Source organism: Muntiacus reevesi, chromosome 15 (assembly GCF_963930625.1).
Source record: "Muntiacus reevesi chromosome 15, mMunRee1.1, whole genome shotgun sequence".
In the NCBI taxonomy this organism is placed as follows: Eukaryota; Metazoa; Chordata; class Mammalia; order Artiodactyla; family Cervidae; genus Muntiacus; species Muntiacus reevesi.
In genome coordinates, this window is record NC_089263.1 from 63,517,603 (window position 1) to 63,536,303 (window position 18,701).

Genomic DNA, 18,701 nt, shown 5'->3' on the forward strand with positions numbered 1-18,701 from the left:
TGTTTGCATTTGCCGGGTGCTGAAGGACAATAAAATAAGATCAGATATAGGACTTGTTTGGATAGAATGTGTTATCCATCAACCTTCACAGTGGCCCCCACCTCAGAGCAAGATCCAAGTCCTGTTGGTGACCCCACATGGCCCTGCCTCCTCACCCCTGCCCTCACCCCCATCCTCTGTGACTTTCTCCTTCTCACTGGCTCAGGCCACACTGGTCTCCCCAGGCCTTGCTGACCTCAGGATGTCTGCCTACGCTGTCCCCTCTGCCTGGATGCTTTTCCCACTCATATTCACAGGGCGCCCTCTCTGCCCTGAGGCCTGCACTCAGATGGCCCCTGATCCCCCATGCCCCCATGGCCACTCGCTCCAGGCCTCCCTCTTCCCCTCCTCGGCTCTGGCTGTCGCAACTCCTGTTACAGATTTCGCTTGTGATTTGTTTGCTCAGTCTCCACCTGCTAGAAGGTAAACTCCCAAAGGACAAGCACGTAATTGGTTTCATGCTAGAAGAGAGCCGAGCACAGGTCACGCTCAGCAAGCAAGTCTTGACCACACAAACAGAAGGACCAGGCGAAGGTGGAACAAGCTGTCCTGATCCAGCAGCGTGTGACGTTTCAGGCTTACCGTCACCAGCCTTGAGAGATGCCTTTATTCCTAGGGAGATGGCGTATTGCATTTCTAACGGTTTAGAATCCTTGTACTTTTCAGACCGTTTATCTCATTAATCCAAGACTTGATTGGGACCCAGTCATCTTCTCCCTCCTCATTTCTAATGTGTGTGGGGGGAGAACCAGCTGCCGGGGTGGGATGAGCTGGGTACCCCGAGGGGATGGCTCCAGGAGCCACTGGGTTTTGTTTGCTGAGTGGGGTCTGCCAGCTAAGGCCAGAGCTTTGTTGTTGGGGGGGGGGGTGGAATGCAGAGGCTATGAGGAGCCCCCCAACCCGGGATGGAGCAGAGAGATGGTGATCACAAAGACAGGTGGAGCCTCTGATTGGGACTTTAGGCAGGCTCTGTGATTTTCATGGGTTTCGGGACTTTGCTGTGTGAGCCTCTTCCCTGTCTCCCATGAGGCCTGCAGTAAAAGAAATCCTTTTTCTTGGTGGAGTTGAGTCTATTTCTCAGAAGTGATGTGTGAGTGTGGGGTTCCAATCAAGGCTGCCTGTGGGAGGCTGGCCTTATCTGGGACTCATGTTCCCCTGAATGACTAGGGGAAAGAGCCAGAGATGGTGGGGAGGAGGTGGTGGTGGTGTGTGTGCAGGCGTGCACACAAATCCCAAAACAGATTTCCCTAAAATGAGGACAATTTCATCTCCCCAAGAGGCCCAGAGAATTGAGAGAAAATTAAAACCTTCTGTGGCCAGTTACCCAAACCTCCCACCTTGCCTTCCCTCTGTCTCATCACTTGCACGAAACCCATGGCTGTGCTTGCACACCCCACTAAGGCCTCCTGGGCCTCTCCAGGCCCCATTTCCTCTGCATTTGTTTTTGGCAGTCCTTGTCCAGAGAAGGGGCACTGGCAGCCTGCTTCTTTGCGGGTACACCTCTGATGTTAGCCAGGGCCTACTTCAAGGACAAGACTGGGCAGGAGAGGGGGGACTGGAGTCCTTGGCTTTGCAGCCCCACCTTGCAGAGCACATGTGTGATAGAGCAGGAAGAAGAGGGTCCCTTCCCACGATGACCACCCCCAAACCCCGGGCCACTTCCACCATCTTCAGCAGCTCTTTTAATGTAATGTAGTGTTTTCAAACTTCAGGCCATGAACCCACGTTGAGTTGGGACAGTGAAAACCAGCATTAATAAATAAATAGAATGAAATGGAAATTATCAGAATACATCATGTTTGAGATGAAGCATCTGCTACATATATGTGTATATATGTGTGTATATAAATGCACACATGTTACACACAACGGGTTTGTAAAATGAATTGCATTCAAAAGTTTGGAAGACACTTGTCCGAACAATTAGTTGAACGGTTTTTTATTTTGCCAGGTGCCCAGGCGTTTGAGTGGGAGAAGTTGCCAGCACATTTCAGTCCAGTCAGACCCACCGGCCACCGGCCTTTGAGTGGGGAGCTGTCCCTTGCGGGTCTGACTGTCCGGGAGAGTTTGATGAAACCCCTTTAGAACCCTGACACCAACCAGTGGACACTTTCCCCTTTTCTCTGAAGAAAAACAGGAATGGCTTCTGAGCCATTGTACTTAAGTGAGTCACTCCAATATCCTGTGTGCACTGCTCCCAGAAATGCAGCAAACAGAACATGTAATGCTACATAAATTCCTGCGAGAAATTTCTTTGTCCAGAAATGGTGTCAGCTTGTTGTTCCACGTTGCCATAGGGAAGAGAGAGCTCAGCCTTTGAAATGCAGCGAGGAGCGCTGTGATTGGCCAGTCTCGCTGTCCGTCACTGCTGCCCAGAGGCCGTAACTGCAGAGGACGGAACGCTTGCCCCCCAAAGCGGTTTCCTGCTTCGAGGCAAACTTTGTGCTGCAGGCCCCTGCAACTCCCCAAAGCAAGGGGTCCAGAACTGCTCAGACGGTTGGAGAAGAGAAAGAAGCGGGGAGAAGACAGGGAGCAGGTCCTCACTGCCCAGCAGGGGGCTCAGCCGCGGCGTACCTGTCTGTTCATCCTGCACTGCCGCTTGGCACCGCTTTGGTGGAGAACACACAGAGTTGTCCAAAACCCCTCTGACGGGTCTTTGAAACTTCAACCCTGTTGTTTGTGCTAAAAGAACCAAAAGACGGTCCAGTCTAGAGAATTTCTGGCAAAGTCCTAAAAAGACCCCAGTATAGTGTGAGGCAGGAGGTGGGAGTGCGGCCCGAGCCAGCCCGGGGGAGCTGGGAGGAGATGAGCAGATACACAGAGGCCTTGGAGCCCCGGGCCTGGCCGGAGGAGCAGTGGCTGCCGTTAAGGCTTCTGACAGGCAGGCAGGGACACCCAAGGCTCGGGAGCAGAAGGGAACGCTCCCCTTGCCGCGAGGGGGGAGCTCCTCTGGTAACTGAGCTTCCAGTCAGAGCCCAGCGGTTGTGCGCAGGGCTGGCCGAGGCTGACCCGCCACCTCAACATGGTTGCTGTGGGGACGACGGCCATCTTGGGTTCTCCGGGCTGAACTCAGGGAGCTCTGCCCTCTCAGCGAGTGGCCCGAGCTGGGGCCCTGCTGCAGTCTGAGAGTCTAGAGAGCGAGCCCCCACCTCTGCGGCTGGAGAACAAGCACACACCGGCGGGCTGATGGCGCCACAGCCGGGGTTCCAGCAGCCTGACCAGACTGCCGAGGGTTCTGGAACGTTCCACAGAGGCAGCCTCTGGAGGAGATGCTGAACTTCCTGCCTTTATTCGACGAGTCATTGGAGAAGTATAAGAAGGGAGACTGACTTAGGCTGGTGACACTGGTCTCGGCTCTGTCTGGAGATCTCTATGAACCTTCTGAGGAAGAGAAAACGGGGCAGTCCATTCTGTCCCCTCCGTGTTGACCATCAACTGGTGCAGAGATGGCCTTGCTCTTTGGTTGGCCTGGAGCCTCACGGATAGACAGGCCCTCCGCCGTGCCCCATCTTGCCAGGCCCAAACAGGTCAAACACACAGACCTAGAGGACTTCGGGGAATCACTGACGGCTTGGGGGGGGCGGGCAGAGAGCCGAGGCCTGTGGAGAAGCGGGTGCCCCAGAAGGCCTGGGGTCCAGGGCGGGGAGGGGGTTCACACGGCTGCACGCTCTGCCCCGGGGTCCCCAGGCCAGCAGGGCGCTCTGGGAGCTTCTGGCTGACTGGCCACGCTGCTCATACTCGATCAAGACACAACTTCCTGAGTGTGGGAGGGGCCCCGGCAGCAAGGAAAGGCCCACCAAAGGGTTAGGAGCCCCCCCTCAATGGGCTCCCTCAGCCGCAACACCTGGTCCTGCGTAGGAGAGGGAGCGGTGTGGAGGGGCGAGTGTGCACAGGCGCGACGGCGCATGGCTGTCAGAGTGTGTGAATGCATGTACAGGTGTGAGCGCATGGGGTCAGGTCTGTGACCAAGTGTGTCCTGGAGTGCGTGTGAACTGTGTGTCTGCGAGCGTGTGTGTGTCTTGTGAGCATGTGTAAAAACGCGAGTTGGCTGTGTGTCGCTGACTGTGAGTAGTTGTGTGAGTCTGTGTGTTCAATGTGTGTCGGTGTGAGTGAGGGTGGTCGCGTGGTGAAACGCGTGACGCCATGGTTCCCGACCCTGAGGGGACCTGCACCTTTCGGGTCCCCACGCAGCTTGCGTGGCTTTTCGACCCGGAAAGGGGGGGACGCCCGCGGCTGGGGCTGCGAGGCGTCGGGGGCCGGGCGCGCGCGCGGGGGCGGGGCGGCGCTGGGGGCGGCTGAGCCCGCCCCCGCCCGCGCCGCGGCGCCGTTGCTAAGGCCGGGCGGCGGGCGCCGGGGGGAGGGCCTTAGCGACGGGCGGCGGGCGCGCGCGAGGCCGGGCGGGGGCGCGCGGGGCGGCGGCGCGGGGAGCCGGCCGCTCTCGCGGGCTCCCGCAGCTCCCACGCGCGCGCGCGCCGGCGGCGGGGGCGGGGCGGGCGCGCGCCAGGGCGCGCTCCGGCGGCCGGCGGGGATTTCCAGCGCGCGAGAGGAAGTGCCTGCGAGAGGGTGCGTGAGGGCGAGGGAGCGCGGCGCGGCGCGGCCGCCGCGTGCGCGAGCCGGGTTGCAGCCCAGCAGGGACTTTCCAGCCGGCGGCGGCGGCGGCGGCCGCCGGCCCTTCCCCGCCCCCCGACATGGGGCTGCCCGGGGAGCAGGACGCTGCGGATCGCGGCGGAGGACGGGCTCGGCGCTGCTGAGCCGGCCGGGCGGCGCGGACTCGGGTAAGGGGCCTGGCGGGCGGCGGGCGACTCCATCCCCGGCGGTTCCATCCCGCGCCCCGGGCGCCGGGCGCCGGGCGGCGGGCGGGCCCGGGGTCGGTCGGCGCGGGACCGGGGCGGCGCAGGCCCGGCGCCCGGCGGCGAGTGCCCGGTGCGGCACCGTCTCGCCCCCGCCCCAGCCCGAGCCCGCCCGCCCCCCGGACGCCTCAACTTCGGGAAACTTTGTCCTCCGGCCCGGGCCGGCCGGCCGAGGGCCCCGCGGGCCGGGGTTCCCGCAGCTTTTCAGGAAACGGGGCGCCAAGGCCGCTTGGAAACGTGACCCCCCCCCCCCCACCTCCCCGGGGTGGCGAGAGATCAGCATCTCCGGCGAGGCTGTGTGTTTTGCGGGGTGAGAAGCGGACCGTTTCGGGTGTCTCCATAGCCGAACGTGTTCACCCCGGGCTGGCTTGGGTTCTTTTTTTTTTTTTTTTTAAGCCATTATTTAAAAGTTTATACTGAGTCATTCCTCTGCAGATGAACCTCTGACTGATTCATAACCGAAGAGCTGCAGTGGCCTCGGAGGCAGGCGGGTACTGGGTTCCAGCTTGGGGCGAAAGGCACACATTGCGCCTTGGGTTAATTGCTCACGCACACTTTGCCACGTTTTCACCCCGTTTGGGGACATCTATTTAATATTTAGGCCTTTAGAAAGAATCTCGTGTGGAAAAAGAATTCTTTACCTTTCTCTTGAAAACATAGCAACAAAATGGAAATGGATGGAGTGTTGTGGACGTGCTTTGAAATCTAAGAAGCCTTCATATAATTGTCCGTTGGAGGAAGCAATTTTATTTCATGGTTTTCGTTTTAAGCTGTGAATTAGTTTTCAGAATGAGATGAGGGGGTGTGTGTGTGTGTGTATGATTTATTAATTTATTTTTGTGGATTCATAAAGGCTGTGTTGAGCGTTGTTGCCGCTTGTTAATTTACATTCACAGCATACAACTGAGGAGGAGCCATAATTTTTTCTTTCTTTTTTTTTCCTTAGCATTTGCTGGTGAAGCTTTTGGAAATGTTGTGTGTTCTGTAACCTTGCATTTGTATATAAAATCCTTATCTAAAGAAATGACCAAGTGGACCATCAGTTGGTGCTAAAATCTTCTCCTGTCTTTCACATCTTTGAAAATGGCCTGTTCAAAAGACTGCATCATGTGTAGGATGTCTGGCAAAATAGTGTACGTTCGTTTTTCAAACGAAAGGAAGTGTTTGCTTTTTCACTATTGTGTGGTGACAGTATATGCATACTGAAAATTAGTTCAAGACGAAACATTTTTTGGCCAAAACAAAAATAAGCCTTATTAGTGGGAAAACCCTAAAATGTACAAGGTTGGAAATCTGGTGAGTAAGTGCTCAGGACAGGAACCCTGACAGACCTAGGATCCCAGCACCGCGAGTCAGAACCAGACCTCGCCAGGGCCGAGGTCTGAGATGTGAGGTGTCTCGCCAGACGCCATCTGTTCCAGCTGTCACAGTGCAGAAGCAGGGAAGCAGAGAGCTGGCAGGGAGAATTCCAGCATTTTTCTTTCTTTTTTTCCTAAGACGTTCATGTGAATTTTTCTGTGAGGGAGAAGAAAACCAGTTATTTTTCTTGGATGCTGTCCATTCATTTTGGAACTAATAAGATGGCCTCACTCATTGTAAAGAATGGTGTAAAGATATTCCGTTGGAGACAAGCAGTAGCAGCTGGCCCGTTGTTTCTGTTAATACAATCAAAATATTCCTACTCTTGTTTGTGTCTTGAAGAGAGTTCTTAGTTTAACTGTAACATTTGAGCTGCTTCTAGCTGTTTTCCCCTGTGTTTGGGGTTTTGATGCCATAAACACCCCTACTAGAATCCCTTTAATTTTTTGCTGTGCAAAGTGGGAAGGACCTTGGTGGGGCCTGGGGGGGCGGAGGTTTGTCCGTATAGATATGCTAATACGCTGAAGGACAAGAATGATTTATCACTCCGTTAAAGTCCTTTTTGATGATGTTAAAGCTGTACTTTAAGAAAAACTGTCACTGTGGTGTTGCAAGTCTGGGCTAGCTCAAGCAAACAAAGGAAATTGCGTTAAATTTGCCCATCTCTATTTTTTCATCTCTGTACAGCAAGACTCTACAAACAGCAAGTGATCTAACCTATCAAATATTATGCAATAGTTGAGTTTCCTTGTAATGGTCAATTTAAGAACTGTTAACTTAGCAGAGGAGACCTCATATGGCCAGGGCCTCTGTGTCAATCCAATGGAATCTGGACCCCCCGCGTGCCTCTTTACAAGTGTTCTGTGAGGAAGGAAAATTATTATCATTATTTTGCTGGTGGAGGAGAGTCACCATACTGACTTGAGATACAGAGAGAAACTAGGGAAAGAGCTCCAAAGTGAGAAAGGCGGCGAGGCCAGTGGTTTTGGAAGCTGCTCAGAGAGAGGCAGCTGAGGCCTGAATGTGGAGATGATGCTCCGACCTGCTTTGGGCGGAGGGAGTGAAGCCAGCAAGAGGGGCCCGACACCTGCGGGCAGGAGGGCGGTCGAGAGGCGAACGGGGACTGGATGGCTTGTGCCATCGCAGCAGGCTCTGGGTCCACAGCTGCTCATGGAGTAGGGGACAGTGCAGCTCTCAACAGAAAAGGAAAAACAATGTAAGAAAACATTATGTGTGCCCGTGTAATGTCTAGTATTCATAATTTAAAAATACAAAATGGTTTTCTCACTTTATAGGGCCTTCATCGACTGCGGTCTGCCCAACAGTGAGGGGTGGGGGACTGACCACTCTAGGAAGGAGAAGGTGAGGTTTTTGTCATCAAGCATCAAAACCTCCTTTTGGGCCAGAATTGCTTGTCTATCTGTGCAGAGTTGTTGGGGGTGACGCTGGCAGGTGGTGAGATGTCATAAATGCAGGTGACTGTTGTGGGTTTCTGTCATCTCCAGAAATCAGGTTGGAATCCCTTGCTGAGTTGTATACTCTGCGGGATAAGTAGATCATTGGCTGGAATGGGGGAGTCTTATTCTCCTTGAATTTGATGTTCAGTGAATGTTCCTTGACTTCCTATAATGCTCTGGTTCTAGTGCTGGGATGAGGGAGTTGCAGCACCTGCCTTTGAGAGTGTGGTCTCAGCCCCTGTGCGTGGTGGAGGAAGATGCTGGAAACCAGTGGTGTTTGACCAGGTAGCACCAGGACTGAAGGTTATGCCCGGAAGGGAGAGGGAAAAGGAAGGTTTCACCATTCTGCCTTCAGGAAGTTGGCCGCTCAGCTAGAGAGTGCAGTTCCACTAGGAAGAGGCTAGAAAAGTCCTGCAGAGCAGACTAAAGTGGATTAGCGGGTCGTGCGGAGGGCTGGAAGTATGGTGGAAGTTCAGGGGAGGGGTAGACAGCTCCTGGCTGGCGGAGTAGTCAGGGAAGGTTTCTGGGAAGTGAGTGTTGAGACCAAGTGCCAATAAGGCAGGTGCCACGGGCCCACCCTGAGGTTGGCAGGAAGAGGACTTCTCCCCGCCCCACTTTGTTTTGGGAAGATGGCATCTGACGGTGTGCTGGTCCTGTTGCTTCATGCCAGTAGACACGGTCTTGGTGATGCTGGTGGTTAGTGGGTTTCCGGTTGTAATGATTCCCATGCTGGCCCCTGGCCCCTGCCAGGCCCTTTGTGACCAAGAGGTCTGCCCTGCGGTGGGCCAGGTCTGGGGTGGGGGACAGAGCGGTGGTCCCTGACCTGGACGGCCACACTTGGCTGTCCCTGCCGTTTCTCACTGTAGGTGGAAAGTCTCAAAAGGTGGTGGGGAGGGGAGTAAGTGTTGGAACGCCCCTTCCCCAGGGGACACCCCCAAACCTACTGCTCTGTCATCCATGCTGAAATGACCTAAATCTCTTTAATTCTCAAGAACTAAAAAAGCTCCCTGTAAGTTCATTTCATGGTTTACTTTTTTATAAGGTTTACTCCATGCCGATGTATAACTCCACGGTTTCTTGTTTGTTTGTTTTTGGCTGCAGTGCGCTGCTTGTGGGACCTTAGTTTGCATCTTGGGATTGAACCTGGGCCCGAGGCAGTGAAAGTGCAGAGTCCTAACCACTGGACCATCAGGGCATTCCTGACTCCATGTTTTTTTTTTTAATGGAGGTTACTTCGTAACTTCTCATGAGGCCATTCTACCAAGAAAGATATCATACCTGCTGTTCTGATATCCTAATTTCTTTTCCAATTAAAACACCAATTCTGTGGCAAGAACCATAAGCATATTTATTGGAAACTTGGTTTCTTTGAATGGAGAGAAAAGCTAAATTCATTAATTGATTGGGATAAAGTAATCTTCAGGACGACAGTAGCATCAAAAATACTAAAACATTAGTTTCCAGGAGTCAAAATTGTAGTGAAGGTTTTCAGTGACTGACTGTACCCTGGAAGGTTAATGTCCAGTAGAAGACCTGCATACACTTGAGGTGGTGGGGTGCTGGTTAGACCCCCCTTCTCCCCACCCAGGGCCTGGCACATGGTTGACTGACGCTCAGTCAGTGTTTGTGTCAGGAATCTGCAAGTTTGGGAAGGAAGAGGGATGTAACAGATGCTCGCCCGCTGGCTCCGTGTGGTTTGGCATATGTGTCTGCAGGTGGGGGTGCCCTGTGGCTGTGTCTCTGGACTGTGCCCCCTCCACCCCCAGTTCTGATAGCGCTTAGTTCCCAGGTTTGTTGTGTGAGGGGGCTTGTAAGATGGGAGTCTTCATCCAGCATCTTAACTTTCCTGGGTGCTTTGAATGACTTAAAGAGAAACGCAAGGAAATCTGTTCTCCTGAGTCCTGCCTTGCCCAGTAATGCCCGGGAGTCACAACTTTATTCTGGAAATTAAATTCTGTCTTTTTTGGATTAATATAGCCTGGTGTTTGAAATGTTATTATGGGGTAAATTAAGTGTTCTGGTTTCAGAAGGCTTTTCTCTGTGGGAATGGGAAAGGCATGGTTTTAGTTCAGTATGTCTCAAACCCTTGATAGGAGTCCAAGCCCATTAAGTTTTATCTTAAAATTTAATAGGAATTTTATGCTGTACTCAGTTATATGTCTGTTTTTTCTTTTTTTCTTTTGCTGTAAACACACTTTGCCCCCTTCAGTTGTTGAGTGCATTGGATTCTCCAGAGGATGCATTGTGTTCATCCTTGACTCCCCCAGGGTTGGTGAGGGGTCCCCTGGCATTCCTGCCATGTGTCCTAGGGGCCATCCACCTTCTGACTTGAGAAGTGTGGGCATGGTGGAAGGCACCAGCTTTAAAGATCGGAATCCCAGTCCTGCCCTTTTGCACACCAGCAGAACGACCCAGAGTGGCTGCTGGGCCTCTCTGAATGTCTCCATCTGTAAAATGGGATGAACAGCAGCGGGCACAGACGTGCTTCTTATGAAAGAAATGGACAAGAGAACCTTCTATTGATGTTAATTTTTATAGTAATAGAGGACTGAGATCTAATAGAGGAAGAGGGTTGAGACCTTAGAATGTGTCAATCCTAAACTAACGCGTCAGATGCCCGTGGAGAAATGTCTGAGAGAAGTTCCCTCCTTTTATACGGGAGGCAGCTGGCTGAGAGTGTTTGGGTAAGGAGGGCTCCCAAGTCAGTCCATTATCTGGCAGGCCGGCAAGGTTCACCCAGAGTAGAGGTGCTTTTTTTTTTCTCCCTTGCCCCCTGCAGTCTTCATTTCCCCAAGATTGGCCCCAGGGAAACTGCTTGGCCTCTATCCAATTTGGGATAATTGAAAATTAATCAAGTCACATTTTGGGGGGAAAACTTAGCCAGGAGCTGGGCTAGTTTGCCAGCGCTAAAAAGTGAAGTAAGACGCGGTGTGAGCACTGTCCTCAAGGAGCTTCTGCCAGAGGAGTAAGCCAGAGGAGTGATCCGGTTACAGCACCGCATGGTGGGTGTGCGGCGGAGGGGCAGAGGCGCCGTGGGAGCCGGGGTGCCTGGCGCAGAGGTGTTTTCCGGGGATGGCGAGCAAGAGTGAGAGGGGCGGCCTGAGAGCCCGCGGGGCCCTCTGTGGCTGCCGAGCAGGGTGCCGGCCTCAGAAGGAAACAGGCTGCCTTTGGGCACCACCTTGGTGCCAGCCTGGCTCTGGAGGTAAGACTTGTCCCCATTTTACAGATGGCGAAAAGGAAGAGCCTCAGGCCTGCTGGACTCCAGAGTCGGTGTTTTCACCAGTCCTCTCTGTGGTCAGTTTAGGCTGAATTTACAATCCGTTTTTAGATCTTGTTCTTATTCTAGACTTCTTAGTTTTGCTTTCAGATTCTAGATGTTTGGCATCGTGTGTTTTTTCCAGCATATGCGTTTCACATGGTCCTTCCTCTCCTCCAGCATCTGTTCTGCCTGTATGGACTTCTCTTCCTGCTGGTGCTCTGTTCCTTCTCTCCCTTTCATTTTCCTACAGTCAGCGACCCTGCATTCCATGTCCTTTTAGTAAGATCAGTGAAGGCATTCTTTGCTCTGTGGTTCTTGCCGAGGAGCGGTCCCAAACTTGATTTACTAATGTGTTTTCTTTCCCCTTTCTCTCTTAATTTACATTTAAACCGGAAGTATAGTAATAATGATAGTATGTAGTCATTACATCTTTACAGGCTTTTACAAATGTTAGCTTGTTAGTGGTGAACAAGTCCCGGAGGCCTGGTCACTCTATAGAGCTGGTTACAGCCCAACATGGACAGATTCCACCCATTCATGTGGAATTTAATTATAACTGCAGATTGCTTATGGGAATATGAGTTAAAGACAAAGAAACCTCCACAGTTAGCAAGGAAGTGATGTCACTGGTATTTTGTTGAAGATTTTACGTGGCTCTTCTGCTAGAACCACTGTAAAGTTTTGAACATGAAACTGGTGTTGACTGAGGGGCGGGGGCGTGTTTCGTAGCCATCTGTACCTGCCAGGCGGAGGGCTGTGTACGCGGGGTCACAGCTGGACCCTGAGGTCTCAAGGTCAGGTTCCTCAAGCGACAAGGGGTAGGTCCTCTTTGTCCTCACGCCAGGTTAGAGGCAGTGGGGTTAAGGCAGTGTGTGGGAGAGGTAGCAAGGGCCTCATGTTTCTGGGGAAGCCTGCCCTGCCTTCTCTAGCTTCAGGGAGGTGCTAGAGATGCATCTGGGATGGGTCTCTAGTGTTGTGATGACAAGCTTCTTGAGGACAGGGCCGCTTCATCCTATTTTCACAGTCTGGCCCAAAATGTTCTCAGGCCATCTCAGATGGGATGAATTTACATGTGGAAGGAGTTTGGGTCTGAAGTCAGACCCAGTTTGAATTCTGGTCCTTCCTTTAGGTCAGTGTGATAGTAAGTTATTTATCCTTTCTGAACCTCAGTTTTCTCATCTATGAAGGAGTAATTGTGAGGACTAAAAGTGAGGATGTGAGTGGATGTGGGGACCTGGCAGGTCGTGAGTGGAAATTCCTTCCCTGCATGATTTCCTAAAGGGAGAACATGCTTGTTAACAAGGTGAACAGTACACTGTCTTGGGAGTGGGCCTGGCCCTGTAAGTCAGGTAGGGGTAGAAGAAGCATATTATTGGACTGTAAAGAAATTATTTATAACAAAGAATAAAATATCTGGAAACTAAAAATCACTATTTGCACAAAAAGGAATGTCTATAGATAGGCCCTCATTTTTTTAGCAGTTTTTACATATGATGATTTTTTTTATAAATTTAAAACTATATTTTAATACATTATTTTCTTCCATTATTTAGCATAATAATATTAAAATTGTTCCAGTCTCTGTTCAAATGTCACCTCTTCTAGGTTTTCCCTCAACACTCTAGTTAAGATGGCCCCTGCTTCACTCTCTAGTCACTTGCCTTTTGCATCTTTAATTTTTGTCCATCACCTTAACCCATTTCCTAGAAGAGTGCCTGGAGGATGTTAGATACGCAGGTGTTTGTATGAGTTGATCAGTGGTTCAACCAAATTTTCTTTTATTGAGGCAAAATTCATATAACATTCAGTTAACTATTTTGAAGTGTACAGTTCAGGGGTATGTAGTGTATTCACAATTCTGTGCAACCACAGGGCTTGCTCTAGTTTCAGAACTTTTCTATCACCCTGTAAAACATTCTCTACTCAATAAGTAATCATTCCCTATCCCCCCTTTTCTTCTAACCCTAATAGCCTCTAATCTACTTTCCATGGCTATAGATTTGCTTGTTTTGAATACGTCATATAAAAAGGACTGTACAGTCCCTTACCTTTTGTGTCTAGCTTCTGTCATGTAGCATAATGTTTTTGGGGTACATCCATATTGTAGTACTTAGCAGTATTTTGTTCCTTTTTCATGGTTGAATAGTATTCCATTTATGTATATGTCAGTTTATTTATCCATTTATCCACTGTTGGATGTTTGGATTTTTTACCTTTTGGCTATTAGGAGATATATATATGTGTGTGTGTGTGTGTGTGTGTGTGTGTGTGTGTGTGTGTGTGTGTGTGTGTGTGTGTGTGTGTGTGTATACACACGCACATACATATATGCTTCTGTGTGGACATAGTGTTTTCATTTCTCCCGGGTAATATACCTAGGAATGGAATTGCTAGGCCATATGGTCATTCTGTGTCTAACTTGTCCCCACCTGCAATGTACTAGGGTTCCAATTTCTGCACATCTTTGTCAACATTTGCCTTTTTTTTTTTTTTTTTTGATTCAAGTTATTTTAGTGGATGTAAAATGGTATGTCATGGTGGTTGTGTATTTCCTTAATGACCAATGATATTGAACATCTTTTCATTGTATATCTGTTTTGAAACAACATGTCTTCAAGTCCTTTGCCCGTGTTTTAACTGAGTTGTCTCTTTTGTTGTTGAGTTGTAGGAGTTCTTCATATGTTTTGGGTATTTAACTCTTAATAGATTTATGATCGACAGATATTTTTCCTATTCTGTTGGTTGTTCTTTCACATTCTTGATAATGTCCTTTGATGCACAAAAGGTTTTAATTTTGATGAATTGCACTTTATTTTGTTGTTGTTTTTCCTTTTGCTTTTGGTATCAAACTTGAAAATCCATTGCCAAATCCAAAGTCATGAAGATTTACCCGTATATTTTATAGTGTCAGTTCTTACATTTAGATCTTTGGTCCATTTTGAGTTAATTTTTATAAATGATGTAGGAGTCCCACTTCATCTTTTGCATTTGATTATCCGGTTGTCCTACCACCATGTTTTGAAGAGACTGTTCTTTCCCCATTGGATGGTCTTGCCACCTTTGTTGGAGATAAATTATGCTAAGTGTTTGCATTTATTTCTGAACTCTCGGTTCTATTCCATTGGTCTGTATGTCTGTCCTTATGCCAGCAGCACACCATTTTGATTTTGAAGTAGTAAAAAGGTTTTGAAGTAGTAAGTTTGAGAAGTGTGAGTCTTCTAGCTTTATTTTTCTTTTTCAATATTGCTTTGACTACTTGGCACCACTTATAGCTCCATATTAATTTGAGGATCAGTTTTTCTCTTTCTTCAAAAAGGTCATTGGAATTTTGACAGGGATTGCATTAAATCTGCCTTGGGGAATTGCCATGTACTACTGAGTCTTCCAATTCATGACTGTGAGATGTCTTTAATTTCTTTCAGTAAGATTTTATAATTTCAGTATATAAATTTTTCGCTTCCTTTGTTAAATTTATACCTGGGTATTGTATTCTTTTGGATGTTATTATAAATGGAATTCTTTAATTTTCTTTTTGAATTGTGCTGGTTTATAAAAACACAACTGATTTTTGTGTGTTGATAATGTACCTTGCTGAATTTAGTTATTACTTCTATTAGTTTTTTTGGTAGATTCCATGGGATTTTCTACATATATAGTGATGTCATTGGCAAATAGAGATACTTTGTTTCTTTCTTTGCAATGTTGATACCATTTATTTCTTTTTCTTGCCTCATTGCTCTGGCTAGGAGTTCTCCTGCAGTTTGAATAGAGGCGGTGAAAGCAGAGATCCTTGTCTTGTTCCTGATCTTAGGGGAAAACTTTTCAGTGTGATTATGAAGTTATGTGTGGTTTAAAAAAAAAAAATAAGTGCCCTTTGTCATGTTAAGGAAGTTCCCTTAAATTCCTAGCATACTGATTATTTTGTGATGAAAGGTTGTTGAATTGTGTCAAATGCTTTCTGTGTGTCTGTGGTTTTCCCCCTTCCTTCTATTAATGTGGTATGCTCCATTAATTGATTTTTGTGTGTTGAACCTCCCTTGCTTTCCTAGGATACGTCTCACTCTGTCATGGTGCATAATCCTCTTAATGTGTTGTTAGATTTGGTTTGCTACTGTTTTGTTGAGAATTTTCTCATCTGTGTTTATATAGAATATTGGTCCTTCATTTTCTTTATTTGTATCTTTGGCTTTGGTGTCAAGGTATCAGCTGCATTTTGACTGTACATTGTGTTTCTTCAAACTTTTGAAACCTGTCTTCAGTAGTGTGTAGAAAATTCTAGGAGGGTTTTGAAGCAGACAGGAAAGCTCTCTGATGATGATCATACTGTGTACCTCCTTGCTTTCCAACACGAGGCTTCTCCAGTGGCTAATAGCTAGCAAAATCCGGACTGACATTACCACTTTAACTCTATGTCAACCCTGGCGAATGGAGGAAGGGACTCTCTATTCCTGATGCCAGTGCCAGAGATTCTGTTATTTCCTGAAAAAACCACAGATTGTTCTAGATAATGATTGCTGAGTCACAAACCATCCTAAGCATCTGTGACCTAAAACAGTAATTTGTTATTGTTAATAGATAGTATGGTTCTGTGGGTTGGTCAGGCAGGGCTTAGCTGGGTGGTTCTTCTGCTCTATGTGGCATTAACTGAAGCTACTCACTAGAATTTATTTGGTCTCTGATCTGATATGGAGGGTCCAAAATGGCAGTGCTCACCTGTGTGGATGGTTAGAAGGCCAGGCTTAGTGGTTCCTCACTTTCCACATAGTGTCAGGGCCTCGTCAGGTGACCTCTCTGCTAGGGTGGTTGGACTTCTTACATGGCAGCCAAAGACTCCTAGAGTGACTGCCGTAGGAGAGGAGGTGGGCTGACAGAGCGGTGTAGCGTTGCTCTTGTTGTGTCTGTTAGGTGAAGAACCCACAGCGTACTCCCACACTGAGGAGAGGGGACATAGAGCCTGCCTCTTGATGAGAGCTGTGGCAGGGACTTGTGACCTTCTTTAACCCATTATATGTATGGTGGTTAGATTCTGTGGTGCTGTCAACAATACACATATTGTGTATACTTTCTGAGAGAGGCTGTTGTGGGCTAAAATGGAAATTCCAGCTGTTGTGTGTTACCCTTTTTGGTGAGAAAATGCATTCTGTGTTCTGAACCAAGAATTCACGAATGGACACACCCATTCATAAAATGGTGATTGCTTATATAAAATGTGTGATTTATATTTATTCGGGCATCCTCGATCATCTCTTGTCAGAAGTTTCTCAGGTATAATTTTGGATCTGTGAAATTTCCCTCCTATTAGTTCATTTTAAAAGTTATTTAAAATCTTCACTTTCATTTTGAAGAGTATTACAATTCTCTGTTTTTAAAATTTCATCAAGAATATATTAGTAAGCCTATATCCCAGATTTCCTTGTCTTCACTCTAGATCATTCTGGTAGGGATTTATTAGAATAAACTTAGGGCTGTTTGTGTATAAAAGTATGGGATAATTTGACAGCACGTGCAGAGGTGTGTCTGCATTGGTTCTAACTAGAAATCTCATTTTCTGTAAATCTGCCTTCTCTGCCTATCTCAGCAGATGATTGCAACACTGTTTGAGTGGGAGCAAATGTGATGAGGTCAGAGAGGATGGAAGAAGTGGATTTAAATCATGAAACAAGGAATCTGCATCTTGGTTCCAGTGAAGCCACCCAGTGTCGGGATAATAGGGGTGCAGAGGGGTGGAGCTGTGTCCCACGTGTCCCCTCTGCTTGCGCCTGCGCAGAGAGCCCTGCCTGCCCAGTGCTGCCATGGCAGCGTCCCGGCCCAGAGGTGGTGCCACAGAGCCGCCCAGGTTCGTGTTTCCCAAGCGTGGCTTGCCTGTGTTCCCAAATGCCCACCACTCCCAGGTACCTCACCTTTGTCCAGAGTGGGGTGAGTGTACAGTCACCACCTTTATGTGGTGGATGCACTGAAGTGACTAATGCATGGGATTTCAGGGAGTCCTGGGAGCTTCCGGACACCTCCATCAGGCCTGATGTAAGAACCTCTGGTCTAGATGATCTGAGGCCTCTTATAGTAAAGTTTTATGTAAATACTTGCGTGCTCACTCAGTCGTGTCCAATTCTTTGTGACTCCCCTAGACCTTAGCCCGCCAGACTCCTTTGTCTATGGAATTTTCCAGACAAGAACACTGAAGTGAGGTAGCCATTTCCTGCTGCAGGGGATCTTCCCAACCCAGAGATCAGATTCTCCTCCCTGCAGCTCTTGGATTGGCAGGCAGGTTCTTTACCACTACTGCCACCTGGGAAGCCCATAAATACACACACACATATGTGTACACACACCGCACACATACATACGTGTACACACTGCATACACACATACACACACGTGTACACACTGCATACACACATACGTGCACACACACTGCACACACACGTGCACATACACGTGCACACACTGCGCACATACATACGTGCACACACATACATACGTGTACACACGCTGCATACATATGTGCACACGCACATACACGTATACATACATGTACACACACTGCACACACACATACATGCGCACACATACGTGTACACACACTGCGCACACACATATGTGTACACACACTGCACACACATATGTGCACACACTGCATACACACATACGTGTACACACACTGCACACACGTGTACACACACACATATGTGCACACACACTGCACACATACGTGTACACACACTGCACACATGCATACGTGCGTACACACTGTATACATACATACGTGCACACACACATATACATGCGTGTACACACACTGCACACACACTGCATACATACATATGTGCACACACATACACATATACATACGTGTGCACACTGCACACATACATACGTGCACACACATACGTGTACACACTGCACACATGCATACGTGCACACACTGCATACATACATATGTGCACACACATACACATATACACACGTGCACACACTGCACACATACATACGCGCACACACACATACATACGTGTACACACTGCACACACACATACGTGCACACACACATGTACGTACACCCATATGTATACGTGCACCCGTATTATACATAAACATATACACACACACGCCCACACACACATTCATACTCATCTGGCTCCTCTGTCCATGGAGAATTCTCCAGACAAGAATTCTGGGGTGGGTAAACATTCCCTTCTCCAGCGGATCTTCCTGACCCAGGGATTGAACCCAGGTCTGATCTCCTGCTTTGCAGGCAGATTCTTTACTCTCTGAGCCACCAGGGAAGCCCCAAAACAAAATCCAGATCTTCAGGTCAGCAATCTCAGTTCTAAACAACTTTCCAAGACTGTCCCTTGCTATCATTTAGTCGCTAAGTCTTGTCTGACTCTTTGAGTCCTCAGGGACTGTAGCTTCCTGTGGGATTTCTCAGGCAGGAATACTGGAGTGGGTTGCCATTTCCTCCTCCAGGGGATCGTCCTGACCCAGGGATCGAACCTGCATCTTCTACGTTGGCAGATGGATTCTTTACCTGCCAATGTAGGTACATTATGCAGGTAACTCTTTACTGAATCACCAAGGAAGCCCCCTCCCCCAACACACACACACACACACACACACACACACACACACATATATATATATATATAATTTTCTGGGTGTGGGCTTCTCATTCCTTATTCTTTTACGAATTCCAGAAATCTGGCCGTGGCCTTCTCATCAGGGAGAAAGTAGTTACTC

At 48.6% G+C, this 18,701-nt stretch overlaps 1 protein-coding gene across 2 annotated transcripts in view; it reads left to right on the plus strand.

Annotated features, from left to right (window-relative positions):
- Positions 1-4,541: 4,541 nt before the first annotated feature.
- TRAF3 (TNF receptor associated factor 3) overlaps positions 4,542-18,701 on the plus strand; it is a 117,430-nt gene continuing 103,270 nt past the window's right edge. Inside the window, exon 1 of one of the 2 annotated variants that reach the window (XM_065906255.1) lies at positions 4,542-4,602. The gene's annotated coding sequence lies outside the window, so the exon portion shown is untranslated. The other variant, XM_065906254.1, reaches the window with a different exon arrangement.